Raw genomic sequence first — 21792 nt, 5'->3', positions numbered from 1 at the left:
GGGTAGTTTAGTGGATTGAGAGACAGGCATAGAGACAGGAGTTCCTAGGTTCAAATCTGGCCTCAGACACTTCCCAGCTGTGTGACCCTGGGCAAGTCACTTAACCCCCATTGCCTAGCCCTTACCACCCTTCTGCCTTGGAACCAATACACAGTATTGATTCTAAGATGAAAGGTAAAGGTTTAAAAAACATAATTGGGAAATATTTTACAAAGTAAATGAAAATGCAATATAACAGAGATAAAATTAATTTGTTGTTTTTCTGAATCAGTATCTGGCAGTTTAGATGGCATAGTGGATAGAATGCCAAAGAAGATCTGAGTTCAGATCCAACCTCAGACACTTACTAGATATGTCACCCTAGGTAAGTCACTTAACTCAGTTTGCCTTAGTTTCCTCATTTGTAAAATGAGCTAGTGAAGGAAAGGGCAAACCACTCTAGTATCTTTGCCAAGAAAACTCCAAATGGAACCTAAAAGTCAGATATGATTGAATCCTGAAGAGAGGGATTTGTTTTTTTATCCTGAGGCTAAGAGGTGTCACAGAAATTCTTGTGCATGGGAATGATGTGATTAATCTACACTTAGAAATAGTAGTTGGATAGCAGTTTGAGTGTGGACAAGAGAAAGAAGAGACTGGATATAAAGAAACCAATTAGGAGTGCAATGCAATAGTTTAAGTGAAAGATGATGAGAAAAATGGATTAAATGGTTCAAAAAATGTTGAGAAGGTGGAATTGATAAAACTTTGAACCCTACTGGATTGGAATTAAGTAGGAATGAAGAGATGAGTATGATGCAGAACCCAAATATGATGTGACCTGAGTGACTAGAAGACTGGTGGAGCCCTCAGTAGAAACAAGGAAATTAGGAGAAGAATTGGGTTTGGAGATTGTAAAACAAACCCTGTTTTGAATATGTTTTGTTTGACTTACCTGAGTTGGTGAAGTGAAGATTTCTAGCAGACAGATGGCATCATTAGAATGAAACTCAAGAGAAGCCTGAGGACTGGGTATGGACACCTGAAAATATGGAGATCTGGAAGTCATCTGAATAGACTTTCCTTCCAACTCTGAAATTTGGGCATAATGTGACACCTTCATGCTGTGGTCTATACTTTAATATTTTATTAACTGCTACCCTAATATGCCTTTTCTCATATCTCCTTCCAAAAATTTCTAACTTGAAAATCATCATTACTGAGTCATTCTTAACTATTTGGTTCCTCCTCACCTGCCCTTAGGTGGCTGAGATCCCCTAGTAAAAGTACTGAAAGGAAACTGATTTCATCCATCACAAAATCATGGTATGTAATCTCTGGACCTGCTGCTTAGTTAGCCTTCTACTCTTCCCTTAACAATTTCTTATCTGATTGATTACCCACTGTTTTATCATTTGATTTTATTAATAATTTATATTTTTATTTATTTTTTTATTATATGTAATAGTTTATCTAATATTATATATAGCATATAATAAAGTATATAACATTAATAGCATATATATTATATATCATTATGATTATATTTTGCCATACAATAACAATTATCTGTTCTATATTATATGTCCCATATTATAATGTTATATATTAGTCATGTTATATTTATGTTTTAAATATTATTTTCATTATTCTTTTTGCTTAGCTCTTGGATGTAGGCTCTACAGTAAAACATATAAAGAACATGTTATAATCCCCAGTTATGGAGACCCAGGATGGGGACTCAATGCACTAAGTCCCAATTGTTGGTGAATCCTATGTAAAAGAAAATTGAGAAGAAAATAACAGTTTTCCAATTTGATGGACCTTTTAAATTCTTATATACAATAAGCTCTTCTTGTCATCAATCTAGGTGTATCATGGATGGGGACCAGGAGAGCTGAAGCTATCTAAGTATATCTTTGTTGAGTGTTTGGGTTTTGGTTTTTTTTTTTTTTTGGATTTAGTAAAAAAGAACTTCATTTTATTTTTAATTACTTGCCTCATTGATTCTATCTCTCCAAATATTAACCTTGCACTTGGGATCAGTGTGCACCTGGCCTAAAACACCCTCAGTAGATGTCTGTAACATTTCCTTCTTTCATATCACCATCAACTGCATCCTTCCACCCACATTGTCAGCAGGTGACCTGGAGTCCTATTCCTCTGAGAAGACTGAGACCATCCAATGGAACTTCTCTCAACAACCATCTCCATTCCTCAAATCTCAGTTATTACTCTCTCTAGAATTTTCTTGGCTACAGTCACAGAAGAAGAGCCCCCATGGCTCATTAAAGGACAATCTATGGGACCCTAGACCCTATTTTCTTCTGCCTTCTCCAAGACCTCTCTCCTGCTCATTTTTCTTTCTGAATCTTCTCTGTCTTTCACCACTGACATGGCATTAACAAACAAATATAGGTCTTGACAAAAGGGAAAAAAGCTCTTCCTTTACCCCACTAACCCAACCATCTACCATCTCCTCGTCTTTGACAAATTTCTTGAAAAGCTGTATACACCTTATATATGCCTTCATTTTCTCCCTATTCACTCTTTCCTCAATAGCCCCTTAAAATAGTTTTTTTTTTCCTCAAAGTTCACTAATCATCAGTCAATGACCATTTATTAAAAACTGTCATGTACTATGCTGAGCATTGGGGGACAATATAAGAGGACAAGGACAATAATGAAATAGTCCTTGCTCTGATCACAAAACCCAGTAAACTTTTTTTATTTTGTCTACCTTTAATCTCCCTGCAATTCTTGAAATTGTTGCTCAGGAACTCCTAACATACATTTATGTTCTGTCTTTCCTGAGTTTAAATCTAGGTTTCTTCCCCCACCGACCCACTCTCCAATCTCTTCTTTCCAGTTCCATTTTCCAGTTAAATTGTAAATTCCAAGGATTGTCTTTCTTTTCTCTTATATTTCTATCCTCAGCACTTAATACAGTGCCCAACACTTTATTAAAGCTTTTTATTTTTATTTAAACCCTTACCTTCTATCTTAGAATTGATGTAAATATCTCTTCTAAGGCAGAAGAGTGGTAAGGACTAGACCAGTGGTCCCCAAAGTTTTTACACAGGGGGTCAGTTCACTGTCCCTCAGACCATTGAAGGGCCAGACTATAAAAAAAAAAAGCCTATGAACAAATCCCTATGCACAGTGCACATATCTTATTTTAAAGTAAAAAAACAAAATGAGGACAAATACAATATTTAAAATAAAGAACAAGTCAATTCAAATCAACAAACTGACTGGTTTTTCAACGCGAACTATGGGCCTGCTTTTGGCTAATGAGATGGTCAATGTCCAGTTCCATATTTGTCACTGCCAGTTGTAACAAGTGATGCAAATGTGCATCAGTTAGTCTAGATCTGGTTGGAGATTTCAGATGTTTCATTCTGGAAAAAGTCTATTCACAGATATAAGTGCTGCCAAAAAGGGTTGCCATTTTGAGAGCATAGTTCCTGGGATTAGGATATTATGGGGGGAGAGATGCATAGAAATTAGGCAAGCTGCTTGACTTGACTGTGTCTTTCAGAGTGTCACAATTCTGTAGTTCAGCCAGTTTCATTTGGTAAATTGTATCCACATTTTCAATGTCAATAGAAAATGGGTTACAGAAAAGCTGTATATCCTGTTCATGGAGATGAAGCTTTTAAAATCTGAATTAGAACTCATTTTGAAACTTTTCCAGTGAATCCACACATGTTTCTTTTGGGAATGCAATCAAGGGTTTTTCCACTAACAGATTTTGAGTTAAGGGGAGATGGCAGAAATTTTCCAGCTTTACTTGTTTGATAAGGAGGTCTAATTTTACTTCAAATGCTTTCACATGTGATTGCATATCACAGATGAGCTTACTTTTTCCTTGAAGTTGCACATTTAAATTGTTGAGTAGCTCTGTTACATCTGTCAGAAAGGTGAGATGCCATTTCCATTCTGCATCATTGAGCTCTGATACTTCTTTGTTTTTTGAAAGCATAAAAGCTGTAATCTGTGGAAGTAAGTCATAGAAATGTCTCAAAACTCTCCCTTGACTCAGCCATCAGACTTCTGTGTGGTATAGAACATCTTCATAGGCAATATTTAGCTCAGACAGAAATTCCTGAAATTGCTGTGGTTTAGTGCATTAGCTCTAATGAAGTTAACACAAGATACCACAATTTTCATAACAGAGACCCACTTCAGTGATTTACTACATAGCAGCACTTGTTGGTGGATGAAGCAGTGTATGGCTATTGGATTAGAATGGTTACATTTGTCCATCTCTTGGTTAATGCAAGCAATTACTCCTTTCTTAGACCCCACCATGCTAGGAGCACCATCAATTGTCACACTGGCTAGTTTAGCCCAGTCCAGCTCCAAATCCTTCACAGTTTGGGGAACCTTTTCATAGATATCCTCTTCTGTAGTTGTTCCTTTGATGCTTTGTAGTGCAGCAAGTTCTTTTGTGACTTTGAAATTGTCATTCATCCCACAAATAAAAATTACAAGTTGGGCAGAATCATGAACATCATTGCATTCAAGTGCCAAGTGGAAAATAGCAAAGTTTTCTTGCAGAGTTTTGCAAATGCCAATGCAAATTGTCTCCCATTTCTTCAATCCTTCATGTAATTGTAGATCCTGAAAGACTAACTGTACTAAAAAAGTCTGCCTTTTCTGGACACATCTCTTTGACAACAGAAAGAAGGCACTCTAACAAATTCTCCCTCCACAAATGGTTTGCCAGTGCACACTATTAGCTTGGCAACTTGAAAACTTGCTCGCAGTGATGAAATATTTAGTGATTCTGCTTCACAAAAGTATTTTGATGAGTTGTCAATGTCTTTTTCAGTTTTAATATTTTATCTTTTCTCACATCTCCAACCAAACAATCATATTTATCTTTTTGTTGAGTTTGACAGTGTTGATGCAAATTATATTCTTTGAACACAGAAACTATATTCTGGCATATAAAACACACAGCTCTTTCCTTGTACTGCATGAAAAAAATAATCATAAGTCCACTGTTCTTTGAATATCCTACACTCTGAGTCAATTTTTCTCTTTCTTGACATTATCGTTTCCTAGGGATTCCAAATTACTATTAGTAAAAAAAAAAAAAATATATATATATATATATATGTACATATATATATATGTGTGTGTGTGTGCATATATATATATATATATATATACAGCCTTACAAAAACAATATATCAACAATAATTTTGCCCACACAGAGGCATACAGACTGCACTGCCCATCAATGCAGTCTGATCTTTGTCCATCAATGCAGCCTTCCCAGTCCACATCATTTCAGCCTCACCTGTGGCTCTATTGGTTGAAGTTCACTTTTACCTCAGGCTCACACCGGTGTGGTACAGGAACCAGCATGATTACAGAGCTGGTTCCTCCACCATCTTTCCAGTTCACACTACCCTGTGGGAACCGCAATACAATCTGTGAACTCACACAGGAATCTGATCGCATGGGTAAGTCCATGACTCAGATCAGATTCCATAGCATGAAAAGAGAAGGCACAACACTAGTATGTGTCCTCTTGTGGTCCATTTTTATGGATTTGTAATTATAGACTGTAATATGAAAAACAAATGCCTCACTTCCCCCACATAGTACAATGGCAACCATACTCCCCCAGATGCACAACATAATGGCCCCTATAACCTCCCTTTGCCCAAAAGTCTCTCCCCACATTACTATTCAGTACAATGCCCTCCATACTCCCGCAGATACACAGCATAATGGCCCACAGGGGCCCTATGTTGTGCATCTCAGGGAGTATGGGGGGCCATTGTACTGCTGTGTTCCCCCCAAAATAAGACACTGACTTATATTAATTTGACCCAAAAAAGGGGGTGTCTTATAAAGCACCCAGTGGCAATGGTGAGCTTCTCACAGGAGAGGCCCACCGCTGATGTCACAGGTCAGATCACCGCTATCCGATGCCTGTATATAGTACTGGAGGCAGTGCTGGGCCTGTGACACTGTATACCACTGTCTGGGATAGCAGAGGTTGCACGATGGGCCTGTCACGCCTTACACAGGCCCATCACTGTCACCACTATACCATGCTGCAGTCGACATAGTGCAGAATCCCCTCCCCTAGATCACTGCTCACCATGCTGACATCTTCTATTGTGCACTCACATAATCCTTTGCGTGGTACCTCGTTCTCCTTCAGTTACTCTCAGAACAAGGCAACACGCAAAGGATTATGTCACCGGAAGTAGTACTGTATGTGAGTGATGCCGCACTTTGTGGCGCTGCCACATATAGCACTCGAGGAGCACAGGATGGGGATGCATCCTGTGTTCCTCTCACTGACCACCAATGAAAGAGGTGCCCCTTCCGAAAGGGTGGTGGAGGCTAGATAAACGGCCTCAGGGGGCCACATGTGGCCCACAGGCCGTAGTTTGGGGACCCCTTGACTAGACAATCAGGGTTAAGTGACTTGCCCAGGGTATCTATGGTATAGGAAGCATCTGAGGCCATATCTGAACCCAGGTCTCTAAGCCTGGCTCTCAATCCACTGGGCCACCTAGTTGTTACTGCCTTTATTCTTATACTCCACATGGAAAACTAGTCCATGAAAAAGAGCTTACCCTTACCCCAGCCCTGGAAGAAATAATCTTCTCAACACTAGAGTGATACATGGGTAAAAGATGGTCTCTCTGAGAGTGAGGACCTCAAATATACCTCACTCTTCTATAACCAGCCTGGCCCTAATGGTCTAACAAGTTCCAACTTTGTCTATGGCCTCATTCCTCTCCATGTCAGCTCCATCCTTCCATTAAATTCCATCTTCTTCTACCCGTACAATTAGGTGCAGAGCATCAGTATGTGCATATGAGAAGGGGATGCTGTGCTTTTTTCCCAACATAATGTATTCTCTCTCTAGAAGAGGATGCTTCTTATCTATGGTAACATCCCCATTCCTTGACTATTGATATAGACCCTTCATCCTTGCATTACTACATCCATGTTAGAACTTTCCACTATGCTGGAGACTCTCTCTATTGAACCTCAACTGAACCCTCAAACCATAGCTATAGCTACTTATAACTAATTATAGTTCTTCCTATTATTTCTCTCTCATTCTGTCTCTCCATCTCTGTCTCCTTTTTTATATGTCTCTGTCTCTCTTTGTCTCCATCTTTCTCTCTCTTCCTTCCACCTCAGGCTTAGAATCTTTAAGATTTAATCCTTTCCTGTCTCTCACCTTTCCCTTTTTTATACCTCTCCAAAAGATTCCTATTTAAATGTTTTCTTTCTTATTTAAGCACCCTTTTTATTACTCCTCCATGTCCATCTGCTTCTATCTAATGACTTTTTTCTCTCTTTGCCAAGATCAAGGTGGAACCATGGAATAGCTCTTAGCATTCTCATTGGAGAGAAATCACTTAGTTGGGTTTGAAGCCTCTCAAGGGCTCCTCTGTTCCTAAGTCTTTTTCCTCTGGCCCCTTCTATCCTATATTTAGCAATAGCAGAAGGTCATCCTTGTCTTGGTATAAAAGGTACATTTGCCACCTGATGCTTTTCTTGATTAAAAAATCAGCTCCTTAACACATTTTTAAAAGCAACTTTAATAACAGCAATGTGGATTCCTGGTAGCAAGAGGAAACTCTGGGCAAATGGCTGCACATTTATCTCTGAAGTATAATAAGCTCTGGATTTGACTGTGATCACCTTTAAATGTTACCTTAATCACAAATTGTGTATATTAATGAAGGTCCTTTCCAGATGAAGTAGAAAGCTGAAGGTCACATGAAATGCAAGATATTTCATAAAACTAACTTTGAGTCTTAAGAAAATTTCACAAAAGTGCTAAAGTACATTCTTAAAAGGAGAATGACAAGAAACTTCAAGGCAATTTTCATGACAAAGTCCCTTTAAGAGATGTATAACAAAAATTTTTGATTACATTAAATTAAAAACAGGTTATACAAATGAAACCAATGTAGTTAAAATTAGAAAGAAGGCAGAAAATTAGGGGAGGAGAAATTTATAAACAATTTCTCAGATAAAGTCTTCATGTCTCAAATGCATAAAGAACTTTGTCAAATTCATAAGAATAGGAGTCATTTCCTAAAAGATAAATGTCAAAGGATATCAACAGGAAGTTTTTGGATAAAGAAATCAAATCTATATATAGACATATTAAAATGCTCTAATTCATTATTGATTAGAAAAGTGCAAATATAAAAACAACTCTGAAATATCATCTCATACCTATCAGATTTACTAAAATGATAGAAGGGGAAAATGACATGTTGGAGGGGATATGAACAAATGAGGACACTGATATACTGGTGGCGGTACTATGGAATGATCTAATCATTTTGGAGAGTACTCTGAAATTATACCCAAAGGCTTATGAGACTATGGATGCCCTTTCCACCCATTAATACCATTATTTGTTGTGTTTCCCAAGGTGATCAGGGATATTATACATACATACATACATACATATATATATATATATATACATATATATATATATATTTTACCTCAAACTGAAATGACTAAGAAATGTCCAGTTTCCATATCATTGTAAAATAATAACCAATATTCATATGGTTTCAAATATTTTTAAAAGTTCTAGAATTTGTATTCTTACAAACCCTCATTTTCCTTACAGCAATTCAACAGTCTAGTTATTATACTGTGGTGTCTTCCTATCAGTTTTATAACTAAGATAGAAACTTCAAAGAAAAATTCAAACATTTGCTATTGTAAATTTACTACCTACCATGCATGGCACTGAGGAAGGAAGGAGAAAGATAATAAACCTTCCCAGGATCTCAAAGGACAATCTTGAGATATTGAGCAAATGGACAAAATTTTTAAATTAAATTAAAGTGTTGACAATTTGCTCAGGCCAGCAAAATTTAAAACTGGTAGAATAGTGTAAGAAGGTCAAATGAGACTATAGAGGCACCCCAGGGAGCATGTTCCCAGAGCTCCCCTGGAAACTTTTGGAAGCTCCAAGAGCAAGATGAATCATTGTTTGCATCTATGAGTATGACCAGCTTCCTGCCTGCTCCCAGCCCTATGGTAGCATAGTGCTAAAAGGATTTTTTTTGTACATTAGAATAACATAATAAAACCAAGGTCTCTTGGTTTTCCTTCCTGCCCCATCGTGACAGGAAAAGAATAGGATATTGTAGCTGATTAAAGAAGAGTCTTCAAACTAGGTTGGCTCTAAGCAACTTTATGACAATATGCTAATTTTGCCCATCTGCTCTTAAATGGGCAAGCCTGCTCAAATGTCCTATGGCTGCCTTTGTGTCCCCCTTCTGTGTCTTTCTTCTCCCTTAAGTGGATTGGCCTAAAGAGGTGAAGTTACCAGAGCAATTGCAACAGGAAGAGCAGAAAAATTAGCACTGGGGTAGGGAGGAAACTCCATCTGGAGGTGAATTGACTATTTACCAACCTTACAAAAATTATTAATGTACCGGCAAGATTTGGATACTAACCTATCAACTAATTGTACTGGAAATGATAAATTAAGCATTCTGTATTCCACACTATAAATCTTTACTACTTAGTACTCTTTTTTCTACACAGGAATAAACATCATTTATGTATGTACATTGAACACCTTTTTTACTTTTTCCTCCTTCTCACCTCCCCCTACACATATTTTTTCAGGAACTGCCAGAGCCCAAAATAATATTACTATAATTGTGATAATGATAACAATAGACATGAGACTTGGGGAACCAACTTGGCCTACTGAAAAGTCAGGTTTCACCAGCGATGAACCTGATACACAACTGTACATCTGCTTACAAAGCAAGGAGGAGTGGGTGAACATGAGTCCCAGCAACAGTACATCTAGGATCAATAATAAGAAAGGAAGATCATCAAAAAAGATATATCAGTTTTGCTTCCTTAAAACATACACAAAATGGTCTTTTTGTTGGATATGAGATTTAAGGCATTGTTAACTTCTATGAAAGAGTGAGCAAAATTATAATTAAAGGGAAAGAAAATGGTGAGTTTATGTAGCCAGGACAAAATACTTTTAATATTCTCCATATTTTTATGAGATTACATCTATATCCTTATAATTAATCTGAAAATCCAGGTTTTCTGAGCCTCAGTTCCTCATCCTAAAAAATGGCAATAATCATACTTACTCTCATTCCTCATAAGTTTATCCTTTGGAGTACACTCTATAAACTATTAAGAGCTTTAAAATGGGTAAAGTCCAATAGAAAGATGAAGGGTTAAGGGGAGACAGTTTAGTACAGTGGAAAGTATCTACTTTCTGGATCAAGAAAACCTAGGTTCAGATCCTTCTTCTGAAGCTTACTACCTATGTGAGCTTGGATAACTCACCCAGCTTCCTTAGGTCTCTGCTTTCCACATCCATAAAATAAGGAAATTGGATTAAATGGTCTCTAAGGATTCTTCCAGCTATAGAACTTTGATCTCAAGGCACACAATTATTTCTCTCATTTTCGGTATTGTCTAGTCTGCCCTAGTCCACCTGACAAAACAAACTGAACAAAAGACACAAAAGCATCACAACACTCCAAATTTGCCTCCAACCAGTGGCAAGCAAGGACGTCCTTCCATAAAGCCCCTGACTGCCCCGATTTGGCTGAGGCAATCAGCTGTGCTCCAGGTTCTGTGGCCTAAAACCCACAAAAGTTGGAGTGGTAGGCACATAATAGCCCGTTAGCACAGGTCTGTCTTGGATGCTGGCAGGTGTTTACAGGAAATGTCGCCCTGCCTGTCATAACGCTGAGGACAGCCAGCACCTGGCAACCTCGTCATAAATAGCACATTCTTTAATTGCTCTGAAGCAACAGCAGCAGCTGCTGCCTCCACCAGCCTTGTTAAGTAAACAGGTTCTGCACCTGCTGGAATAAAAACCCCTGACCTTGCTCTCAGCCAATCGGATGACATCCAGGTAACAGCCTGCTGCCTCCCCCGCCTCCCACTTCACTGGCTTCTGGGATTACGAGTCTATCAGTATTGATTTGTCCTCTCTGGGAGGGAATGTCCTCTGTCTCTTGAGGGTATTTGATTCATCCAGGAGTCAAGAAAACCTAGATAATTAGGCTCCGGGTTGTAGGGGTTGATTTCCTTCCCATTTTTCCCACCCATTCTACCCCCCTTTCCACCGTCCACCTTCTTTCCATAAGAGAGAGATAACAGAAGGGCATGATTACAAGAAAAATGACTCAGCCTAATATCCGACTTCCTGTTCTTTCAGCAAGCCCATGAGGGAGGAAAAAAACAAAATAAAACGGACATTGCTGCTGACCAGTTGATGACAGAGAATTAGCAAGCTTCTGGTCTCCATAAGTAGAAAAAAGGACAAGTTGATCTTATTCTATAGCAGAGCCGCAAATACCACCATTAATTCCGCTGCACAACTTCTCCACCCCTTCCTGGCAATGTTTTATAACTCGAATTCCTACTCAGCTAGCCACCAGGGTCATAGGTCCTTCCAGTGTGGGGAGGGAGGGAGCAGGAGGAATAAATAACTATGCTTCTAATCAGCCCCCTTTTCAATAAGGTCATAATAATCATGACGAGAGCTGGAATGGACCTCAGAGGACATCTTGTCAAATCTCCTAATTTTGGAAACTGAGGCTCAGAGATAACCTAGGCAAGAGCCTACAAAGAATAGGAATAGGCAAAGTGGGATTTGAACACATATTCTCCACCTCAATAGCCTATGTTCTTTCTGCTATAACATGGCAAGGGAGAAAATCTATCTGGATATGATAGATGATAATACTTGGGCTGAGGGATGACATGGAAATGGTGTCACATTTATAAGCTTTTTAGAAATGGAGGTTCCATTGTCACTGAGACTCTCAAAGCACATATCAGAGGGTAGAGAAGCTTCTTTCCCCTGTGTGTGTGCTTGCATGTGTATATATATATATATATATATATATATATATTCACATATATATGTGTATACATGCACATATATATACACATGTATATAAATATATATATTTATTTCTAAAGATATATACAGAATTTGGGAGAGAAGTAGGCTCAGGCTTAGCCCTGGTAGCAAAGAGGTAATTCATAGCTCTTGCTCAGTGGAAGTCCTTTTCTCCCATTTGTGGGATTCTCAGTTAGCTAGTTTAAGTATCTTGGCTCTCCATAAACTCTGTCCTTGTCTCCTGATGTAGATGTTGCTGTCAAATGATCTAGTGAAGCGGCTAGAACACCAGTGGGCATATAGGAATTCTAAAATTCTTCAAATCTTTCAAAATTCATAAGGTCCTCCAGTCCAATATAATGTTTCAGGGAATAGGAGGGGAGTTAACTGAAACTGAGGCTCTCCCCATATAACCTCTTCCTTCTCAAGGGCATGTTGGAAAGGCACACTCGCTCCTACTTTCCAAATTACCCCATTTCTCTAACTAAATGTTCTATAGAAACTGCTGGAGTAAGGTCAACTTTCCTCAATCTGTCCAAATAGGTAGTTTATGTGTATCATCACTACAATTCCAACATCACGTCAGTTTTAAAGACTTTTATCTATCTAATCTAAGGCTTATGAGGGATTGATTGGGTCTCTTATTCCTTACTTTAAGTAGGGTTCATTGTTCAATCATTTTAGTATGACTGCCTCTTCATGACCCCCTTTGAAGTTTTCTTGGCAAAGATACTGGAGTGGTTTGTCTTTTCCTTCTCCAGCTTATTTTTCAGATGAGAAAACTGAGGAAAATAGGGTTAAATGAATAGCCCAGCATATAAAAGTGTCTGAGGTCAGAATTGAACCCAGGAAGATAAGTCTTCCTGACACTAGGGCTTGCACTCTCTCCACTGTATTACCTAGCAGTCCCTTAAATGGGAGAAGGTTGAGTAAAGTAATTACTCCACCCTTACATAAGGATCTACATACAGACACAATAATTCAAGAATTTAATTCATTAAGGTAGTAAGTGCCTTTTATGTGCAAGCCACAGGAGATGAAAAGACAAAAATGAAAACATTTCTTATCTCCAAGGACATTTATTCAAATGGTGGAAATAACGTGTCTATAAAAAGTTCTTTTAAAGTATCTTAAGTAAGAGCTGGTTTTATGAAAAATAAAATAGATAACCATTGGTTAAATTGACTAGAATAAGAAAGAATAAAATCAATTACCAGTATCAAAAATGAAAAGGATGAATTGACCACCGGTGAAGAGAAAATTAAGTATAATGAGTTGTTTTACATAATTAGACATCAATAAATTTGATCATCTAAGTAAAGTTGATATTTACAAAAAGTATAAACTGCCCAGATTAACAGAAGAGGAAATAAAATACTTAAACAATCCCATTTTAGAAAAATAAATTGAATAAGCCATCAATAAACTCCCCCCACAAAAAATGCCCCAGGACCAGATGGATTCACAAGTGAATTCTATCAAACATTTAAAGAATAATTAATCCCACTACTATATAAACTATTTTGGAAAATAGGTAAAGAAGGAATCCTACCAATTCCTTTTGTGACACAAATATGGCACTGTACCTAAACCAAAAAGAACAAAAACTAAGAAAGAAAAATATAGCCCAATCTCCCTAATGAATACTGATTTTTTAAAAATAAAATACTAGCAAAAGGTTACAGCAATATATCACAATGATAATTCACAACTACTAAGACCAGGTGAGTTTTCTATCAGCAATTTAGGGTTAGTGCACTATTAGGAAAACTATCAGTATAATTGACTATATCAATAACAAAATCAACAGAAATCATACAATTATCTCAATAGATGCAGAAAAAGCTTTAGACAAAATACAACACCCATTCTTACTATCTGTCTAAAACTATCAGCAAAAATTATCTGTAATGGGGACAAGCTAGAAGCCTACCCAATAAGATCAGGGGTAAAGCAAGGATGCTCATTTTCACCACTATTATTCAATATTGAACTAGAAATGCTAGCTATAGCAATAAGAGAAGAAAAAGATATTGAAGGAATTGGATAGACAATGGAGAAGCAAAACTATCATTCCTTGCAGATGATATAATGGTATGCTTAGAAAATCCTAGAGATTCAACTAAAAAACTGGTTGAAATAATTAACAATTTTTAAAAATTACAGGATATAAAATAAACCTACATAAATAGTATTTCTAAATATACCAACAAAGCCCTGTAACAAGACATAGAAAAAGAAATTCCATTCAAATTAATGGTAGGTAATATAAAATACATGGGAGTCTGCCTACTGAGATAAACCCAGGAACTGTGAAATAAATTATAAAATATTTTTCATACAAATGAAGCTGGATCTAAAACAATCAGAAAAATATTAATGACTCATGGAAGACTGATACAAATGACAATTTTACCTAAGCTAATGAACTTATTGAGAAACATACCAATCAAATTGTCCCAAAATTATTTTAAAGAACTTTAAAAAATTAGTTCATCTGGATGTACAAAAGGTCAACAATATCAAGGGATCAAGGGATCAATGAAAAAAAACAATGTGAAGGAATCCCGGATCTCAAACTGTATTACAAAGAAGTAGTCATCAAAACAATCTGGTACTGGATAAGAAACAGAGTGGTGGATCAGTGGAATAGATTAGGTACACAATACCTAGTCATAAATGACCATAATAATTAGTGTTTGTTAAATCAGAAGATCCACGATTTTGGAAGAACTCACTATTTGACAGAAACTGTTGGGAAAATTGGAAAATGGTATGGTAGAAACTGGGGAAAGACCAACATCTCATGCTGGGTACCAAGATAAAGTCAACATGGGTATCTGATTAAACAAAAAAAGGGTAATATCATGAGCAAATTAGGGGATCATGGACATCCAAGATGTATGGATAAGGGAAGAAGAGAGAGAACTATAGAATATAAAATGGATAATTTTGATTATAGTAATTTAAAAAGTTTTGTAGAAAGAAAACTAATTTAATAAAAATTAGAAGGAAAGCAGAAAGTTTGGAAAATTGTTTTACTCTGATAAAGGTCTCTTTTTTACTCTGATAAAGGCCTTATTCATCAAATACATAAAGAACTAAATCAAATATATAGGAATCTGTGGCATTCTTCAATTGATAGTCAAACAACATTAACAGGCAGTTTTCAGATGAAAAAATCAAAGTCATTTATAGTCATATGAAAAAATGCTCTAAAACACTCTTAAATAGAGAAATGTAAATTAAAATGACTCTGAGGTACTATCTCATGGCTATCATACTGACCAACATGACAGAAAAGGAAAAAGATAAATGTTGGAGGAGATGTGGAAAAAATGGGACACTGATGAACTGTTGGTAAAGTTGTGATCTAATCCAGCCATTCTAGAGAACAATTTGTAACTATGTCCAAAGGGCTCTAAAACTGTACATACTATTGTGATCCAGTGATACCACTTCTAGGTCTGTATCACAAAGAAATTTTAAGAAGAAAAAAGGATCTATTGGTACAAAAATATTTATTGCAGCTCTTTTTCAAAGAATTGGAAATTTAAGGGCTATCCATCAGTTGGAGAATGGCTGAACAAGATGTGGTATATGATTGTGCTGTAATATTATTGTGCTATAAGAAATGACAAGGAGGATGATTTTGGAAAGACTTACCTGAACTGATGCAAAGTAGAGTGAGAAGAACCAAAAAAACATTGTACATAAACGGTGACAGCAATACTTTTTGATGAATAGTAGCTGTGAATAATTATTATGGTTATTTTCAGCGATGCAGTGACCTAAGACAAACCCAGAGATTCGTGATGAAAAATGCCATCTGCCCTCCAAGAAAAACCTGATGGAATCTGAAGCCAGACCAAAGAATACTATATTTCATATTCTTTCCTCTTTTTTTAAAATTTGACATCTCTTCTTCAAAATGGCTAATATGTAAAAAATGTTCTAAATGATTCCACATGTAAAATCTATATCAGATTGCTTACCATGTCAAGGGAAGGTGAAGGATGGGAGGAATTAAAGCAGGACCATGGGATGCAGGCACAGAGAGGAAGCATCAATTCCTAAGGCAGGAAGAAATAGGGACCTCAGTTTGAAAACAAAATGGAACCAAAAAACAAACATGAAGGACTTCTTTCCCCATTCCCCATCCCACTCACAATTAGACTAAGAGCAAACATCAATCAAAAATCTCTCCTTTAGATCAAAGTCACATGGACACAAACACCATAGTCCATTTCAAAGAAAAATGAAACAAGATTCATTTAGTGTCTTCAAGACATTGATAGGTAATAATAAGATACTACTAATAGAACTTTTTAAAAATATAGGTAATGAGATCCCTCACTATTTAATTGTTTCTCTCAAAATGAAAAAGGACTTTTGTATATATGTAAGCTTCCTGCCAGGGACTCTTCCTGATAGGAAGGCCATGGGGTGATCTCATACTTATCTGGCTCATTATTCACCCATAAATGAGTTGATTTAATGTCTCCCCAAAGATAGTCACAGTTTTTTTTAAAGCTTACAGTTTCAAAAGCCTCAAAATAAGAGTGGTTTTGTTTATAAGTAAAAGAAACTGAACAGACATTCATGACCATAGAAAGTAAAAGTGTTTAACTAATGTTCAAACCAATGATGTTCAAAGATAATCAATAATTTTCAACACCATCGAGGTACCTGTTCAGCCTCAGTGATATAGGATATATCTTGGGGGTGGAATTCATGAATGCTTCCTTCAATAGTCCTATACAGCATCTCATGTTATGGTAGAAATATCTCCTCTTTTTGTTCATTTTAGTGGGTTAATAATGCTGAAATAAACCTGCCACAACAGAGAAATTATAGAGGTTAAAAATCTAGGTTTTATTATACTTTAGCAAAAGTTCAAGATTCAAAAAAAAATGATCCTGAACCAAGATTAGTATTCTAATGAGACTTTTTATAGACAAAATTACATCAGAGAGATAAAGAAATAAAATTTAATATATAGCAATCTAGTACATCCTCTTAGTTGGACAAACTTAGTTAAGCAAAATCATAATTTCATACATCTTTTAAAGGAACAAATCTAGGAGGTTTTGCAATGTACTGATCAAGAGGAGAAATGCATATACCTAAAGAGTCAGCATCAGGGGAATATTCCTCAATTCAAATTACTTTAAGAAGCCTTGATTGTTTTTCTGGTGGCAGAGAATTGGAAACTGAAGGAATGTCCATCAAATGGTTGAATGAGCTGTAGTATATGATTGTAATGGAATACTATTGTACCATAAGAAATGACAAACTGGACAATCACAAAACAAAACAAAACAAAACAAAACCTGGAAAGATTTAGATGAAGTGATGCAAGTGAGCAGAACCAAGAGAACTTTGTACACAGTAACAGCAATAAAGTATGATGATCAACTGTGAATGACTTAAATACTATCAGTAATGCAAGGATCCAACACAACTCCAAGGGACTCAAGATTATCCACTACTGTAGAAAGAACTTAAGGAGTCTGAATGCAGCAAACCATTTTTCACTTCATTTTTTCTAGTATAAGTAATATGTGTCTTCTTTAATAACATGACAAACAAGGAAGAATGTTTTGCATGACAGCATATATATATATATGTATATATATATAACCTCCATTATGTTGCCTACTGTCTTGGGGAGTGGGGAGGGCTGGGAAGGAAGGAAAGAAAATGGATCGCAAAATGTCAGAAAAGGATTATTAAAAATTGCATCTACAGGTAACCTGGAAAAAAATTAAAAGAAGTCTTGACTAGTTTCTTATCTGAAGAATGTTTGAGGGTTTTGTTAAATTTTCACATCCTACTTTTAGCCAGCTTACTAACCTCTTATCCCTCCCTTATTAAAAATTAAAAGGAAAATTTAAAATTCTCAAACCACTTACCCTCAATCATTCTCTCAGCAGAACCTACCAACTTCTGTCCCTCATCACTAACTTCCAATATTCTACTTCCAATTTTTTTTATCGGTTTCTAGAAAATGGTGGCTGTTTTACTTGCCAGTCATGTTTGATGTCCATCTTATTCTGTAGGAGATGGTGTATGTTCTTTTTCCAACAGACAGATCTCTAAAAGCAGGACTTGCTGGGAAGTTTCTTAAAAAAACATTGGAACAAACAAAACCAATGTAACTAAAATCAGAAGGGAAACAACAAATTGGGAAAAAAAATCTTCATAGAAACCTCTGACAAAGGTTTAATTACTCATATTTATAATGAGCTAAATCAATTGTACAAAAAATCAAGCCATTCTCCAATTGATAAATGGGCAAGGGACATGGATAGGCAGTTCTCAGATAAAGAAATCAAAACTATTAACAAGCACATGAAGAAGTGTTCTAAATCTCTTATAATCAGAGAGATGCAAATCAAAACAACTCTGAGGTATCACCTCACACCTAGCAGATTGGCTAACATGATAGCAAAGGAAAGTAATGAATGCTGGAGGGGATGTGGCAAAGTAGGGACATTACTTCATTGCTGGTGGAGTTGTGAACTGATCCAACCATTCTGGAGGGCAATTTGGAACTATGTCCAAAGGGCGACAAAAGAATGTCTACCCTTTGATCCAGTCATAGCACTGCTGGGTCTGTACCCCAAAGAGATAATGGACAAAAAGACTTGTACAAAAATATTCATAGCTGCGCTCTTTGTGGTGGCCAAAAACTGGGAAACGAGGGGATGCCCATCAATTGGAGAATGGCTGAGCAAATTGTGGTATATGTTGGTGATGGAATACTATTGTGCTAAAAGGAATAATAAAGTGGAGAAGTTCCATGGAGACTGGAACAACCTCCAGGAAGTGATGCAGAGCGAGAGGAGCAGAACCAGGAGAACATTGTACACAGAGACTAATACACTGTGGTGTAATCGAACGTAATGGACTTCTCCATTAGTGGCGGTGTAATGTCCCTGAACAATCTGCAGGGATCTAGGAGAAAAAACACTATGCATAAGCAGAGGACAAACTGTGGGAGTAGAAACACCAAGGAAAAGCAACTGCCTGACTACAGCGGTTGAGGGGACATGACAGAGGAGAGACTCTAAACGAAACTCTAATGCAAATATTAACAACATGGCAATGGGTTCAAATCAAGAACACATGTGATACCCAGTGGAATCACGCTCGGCTATGGGGGGGAGGGGAGAGGAAAAGAAAATGATCTTTGTCTTTAACGAATAATGCTTGGAAATGATCAAATAAAATATTATAAAATTAAAAAAATAAAAAAAAACATTGGAAATTGTTTCATTATTCAGTTTCACTTTTCATTAGTTCATATGTCTTCCCCCCATACCCAAAGTCTCATATTTATCATCTCTCATGGAACAGTAATAGATGATTAACTTTATGTCAGTTAGTAAAGTATTTATTAAAAGCTAGGTATTGTGGATATATACGAATTATTTAGTAATTCCCCAATGGATTGACATTTACATTAGTTCTAGTTCTTTGCTATTACAAAAAATACTAATATAAATATTTCAGTATATATTGGACTATTCTATCTTTAACATCCTTAGGATTTGTACCAAAAGTATGATCTCTGAGTCAAAAAAGAATATATGTTTTTATCATTTTCTTAGGCTAATTTTATATTGCTTTCTAAAACAATAGTCCAATAACTTATATACTAGCAATAACTTTATAACACAAAAAAGATAAAATGCCAGATCACAATGTTAGGACTGGAAAGAGAATAAAACACAAAAATCAAAAGCTTTTTTTTTTTTCATTTAAAACACATGAACCCTGAAAAGGGCCATAAGACAAGTAGAGATCTTTTGGGTTTCAGGGCAAAAAAATACAAAGCCTATTTTGAAACTTTCAAGGCAGCAGGGTATATTTTGCCAATATCTGGTTTGTGTTATTTAGAACAAATAAGAGAACATGATTTTTGAGCAAGACTCAAGCTGAATAACTTTCCAGATAATGGAAATTAATCATTTTGAGAAAAGGTTTCTGCAGAACCCAAGATTTTTTTCTTTTTCCATTGTCACACATCTAAGAATTATTTATCGTTTCTTAAGAGATGCTATTAAACTAAGACAACTCTTTTTTTAGTGGACTCTGAAACAAGTCAGTTGACAATCATCAGATCATGTATTTGAAACAAACTAGAATAGATGCTTATGTCTTATGAACCAAACTTTAAAACAATAATAAAATCAATAAATTTTTAATCACTTTCATTCAAAACTTCTTGATCTTAAATTTTAAAACACCATTCTAAACCAGTAGTATCAAACTCAAATAGAAATAGATCCCTATAGGCCACCTATTGACTGAAAAATCCCCATAAATTATCATTATGTTTGTTTTAGCAATGATTATTTGTTTTGTTAAATAATTTCAAATTATAACTTTTATGTTCCAAATGTGATTACTTTATTTTACTCTGATACAGAACCAAAGTTTTCATTATAGCACAGAGACCCATTTGATAAAATGCCATAAAAAAGTGGTAAAGGACAGGCAGAAAGTGATATAAAAACTGGAGGATCAGGTTCTTTCCTTTATGATATGACTCTACACTGTCACTGAAGAACAAATTTAAATAAAACTGAGAAACTGAATTGAAATGAAGCACAAACATTACCCTTTCCATGCATACCTTCAAGTATCTCTCTCTTAAAATTGATTCAAAAACCTCTACACTTCAATGGTGCTGCTACAACAATTCTTTGGAAGAATAAAAAGTTTACATTGTTGGAATTTCACAAAAGAATATTAAAGCCCAAACAGAGTGCACTGATTTTTCTTCATTTCCAGGGATAGATCTAATACTTTATTTTTAAAACTATGTTGGGCTTCCAATTCAAATCCCACCCCAACTTTATGACCTCCTGCATTGAAATTTTTCCATCAATTAAAGCTGATAGCATTAATTTCACACCTGCTCTGTATGTGAGAATAACCAAGTCCAACAAGCCTGGCATTATTCACTTTACCAGATAGAGAAGTTTTCGGATTCAGTTTATACTTGGCAGCAATGCCAAAATGGGAGATGTTGTTGCCATCTGTCCAACAAAGATTTATTGAAGTTTCAATCTCCTTATTAAGTTTTTGGTAGATTGATACTCCACCCCAAAAAAATTTGATGCCATAATTCACATATGTGGGCAGCTGGAAGTCAGCAGCTTTACAACCCAGGGCAAAATTATTCTGAGACAGTTTGGATTTGGCTGTGTCAAAACTTAATCTGATTGCCAGCATGTCATTCTTCCTAAGCCAATTCAGCTCAGCCATAGATGGTAGGTCCAGAGAAATCAATGTCAACATTTCCACCAAGACTGAAAACAATCCCGTTTATAGGAGGCCTTTTAATTAATTAATTTTTAAAAATAAATTAATAAAATTAATACTCTTGTTGCCTGTATTTGATATAGATATGGCATCAAGAGTCAGCTTCAAATCATCAGCCAATTTATTCTCCTTGCTGATTTCTGTCTCCAAGGTATAGTCTGTGTTCCATTTTTGAATGATGATAAGCCTGTAGTCACAGAACTCCTACTTAGTTCCCAAGTTACTTAAAGCTTTTCATAAATGACCAGATTTGGAAAATTCCATTCCCCTGGAAGACTTGGTTCTGAGATCTATTTTAAAATACACCAAACCCATATCATTTGTTGACATCCTTGGCAGTCTTTCATAGGTCATAGTTTATTGATGTGGCATACATTTCATATATGTGTGTGTAGGAAGAGTCCAAAACACACAAAGGAGTTGAGGGACTAGGAGAGGCGAGGAAATGGGTAATAGAAAAATAGGACCATCCCTCTCCAATTATATTTTAAAATAGTTCAGCAATATTATTGGCTGAATGTAGTCCATGGGACCTCAAGGTTGGCACTTCCTTA

General features: G+C 36.2%; 1 pseudogene; it reads right to left on the bottom strand.

Annotated features, from left to right (window-relative positions):
• Positions 1–20662: 20662 nt before the first annotated feature.
• Positions 20663–21592, bottom strand: LOC100030942 (voltage-dependent anion-selective channel protein 3-like; annotated as a pseudogene).
• Between the last annotated feature and the right edge of the window lie 200 nt (positions 21593–21792).

The sequence above is a fragment of the Monodelphis domestica genome, chromosome 3, assembly GCF_027887165.1.
Source record: "Monodelphis domestica isolate mMonDom1 chromosome 3, mMonDom1.pri, whole genome shotgun sequence".
NCBI lineage: Eukaryota > Metazoa > Chordata > Mammalia > Didelphimorphia > Didelphidae > Monodelphis > Monodelphis domestica.
The sequence above is the reverse complement of the archived record's forward strand: the minus strand, read 5'-3'. Positions and strand labels throughout refer to the sequence as shown.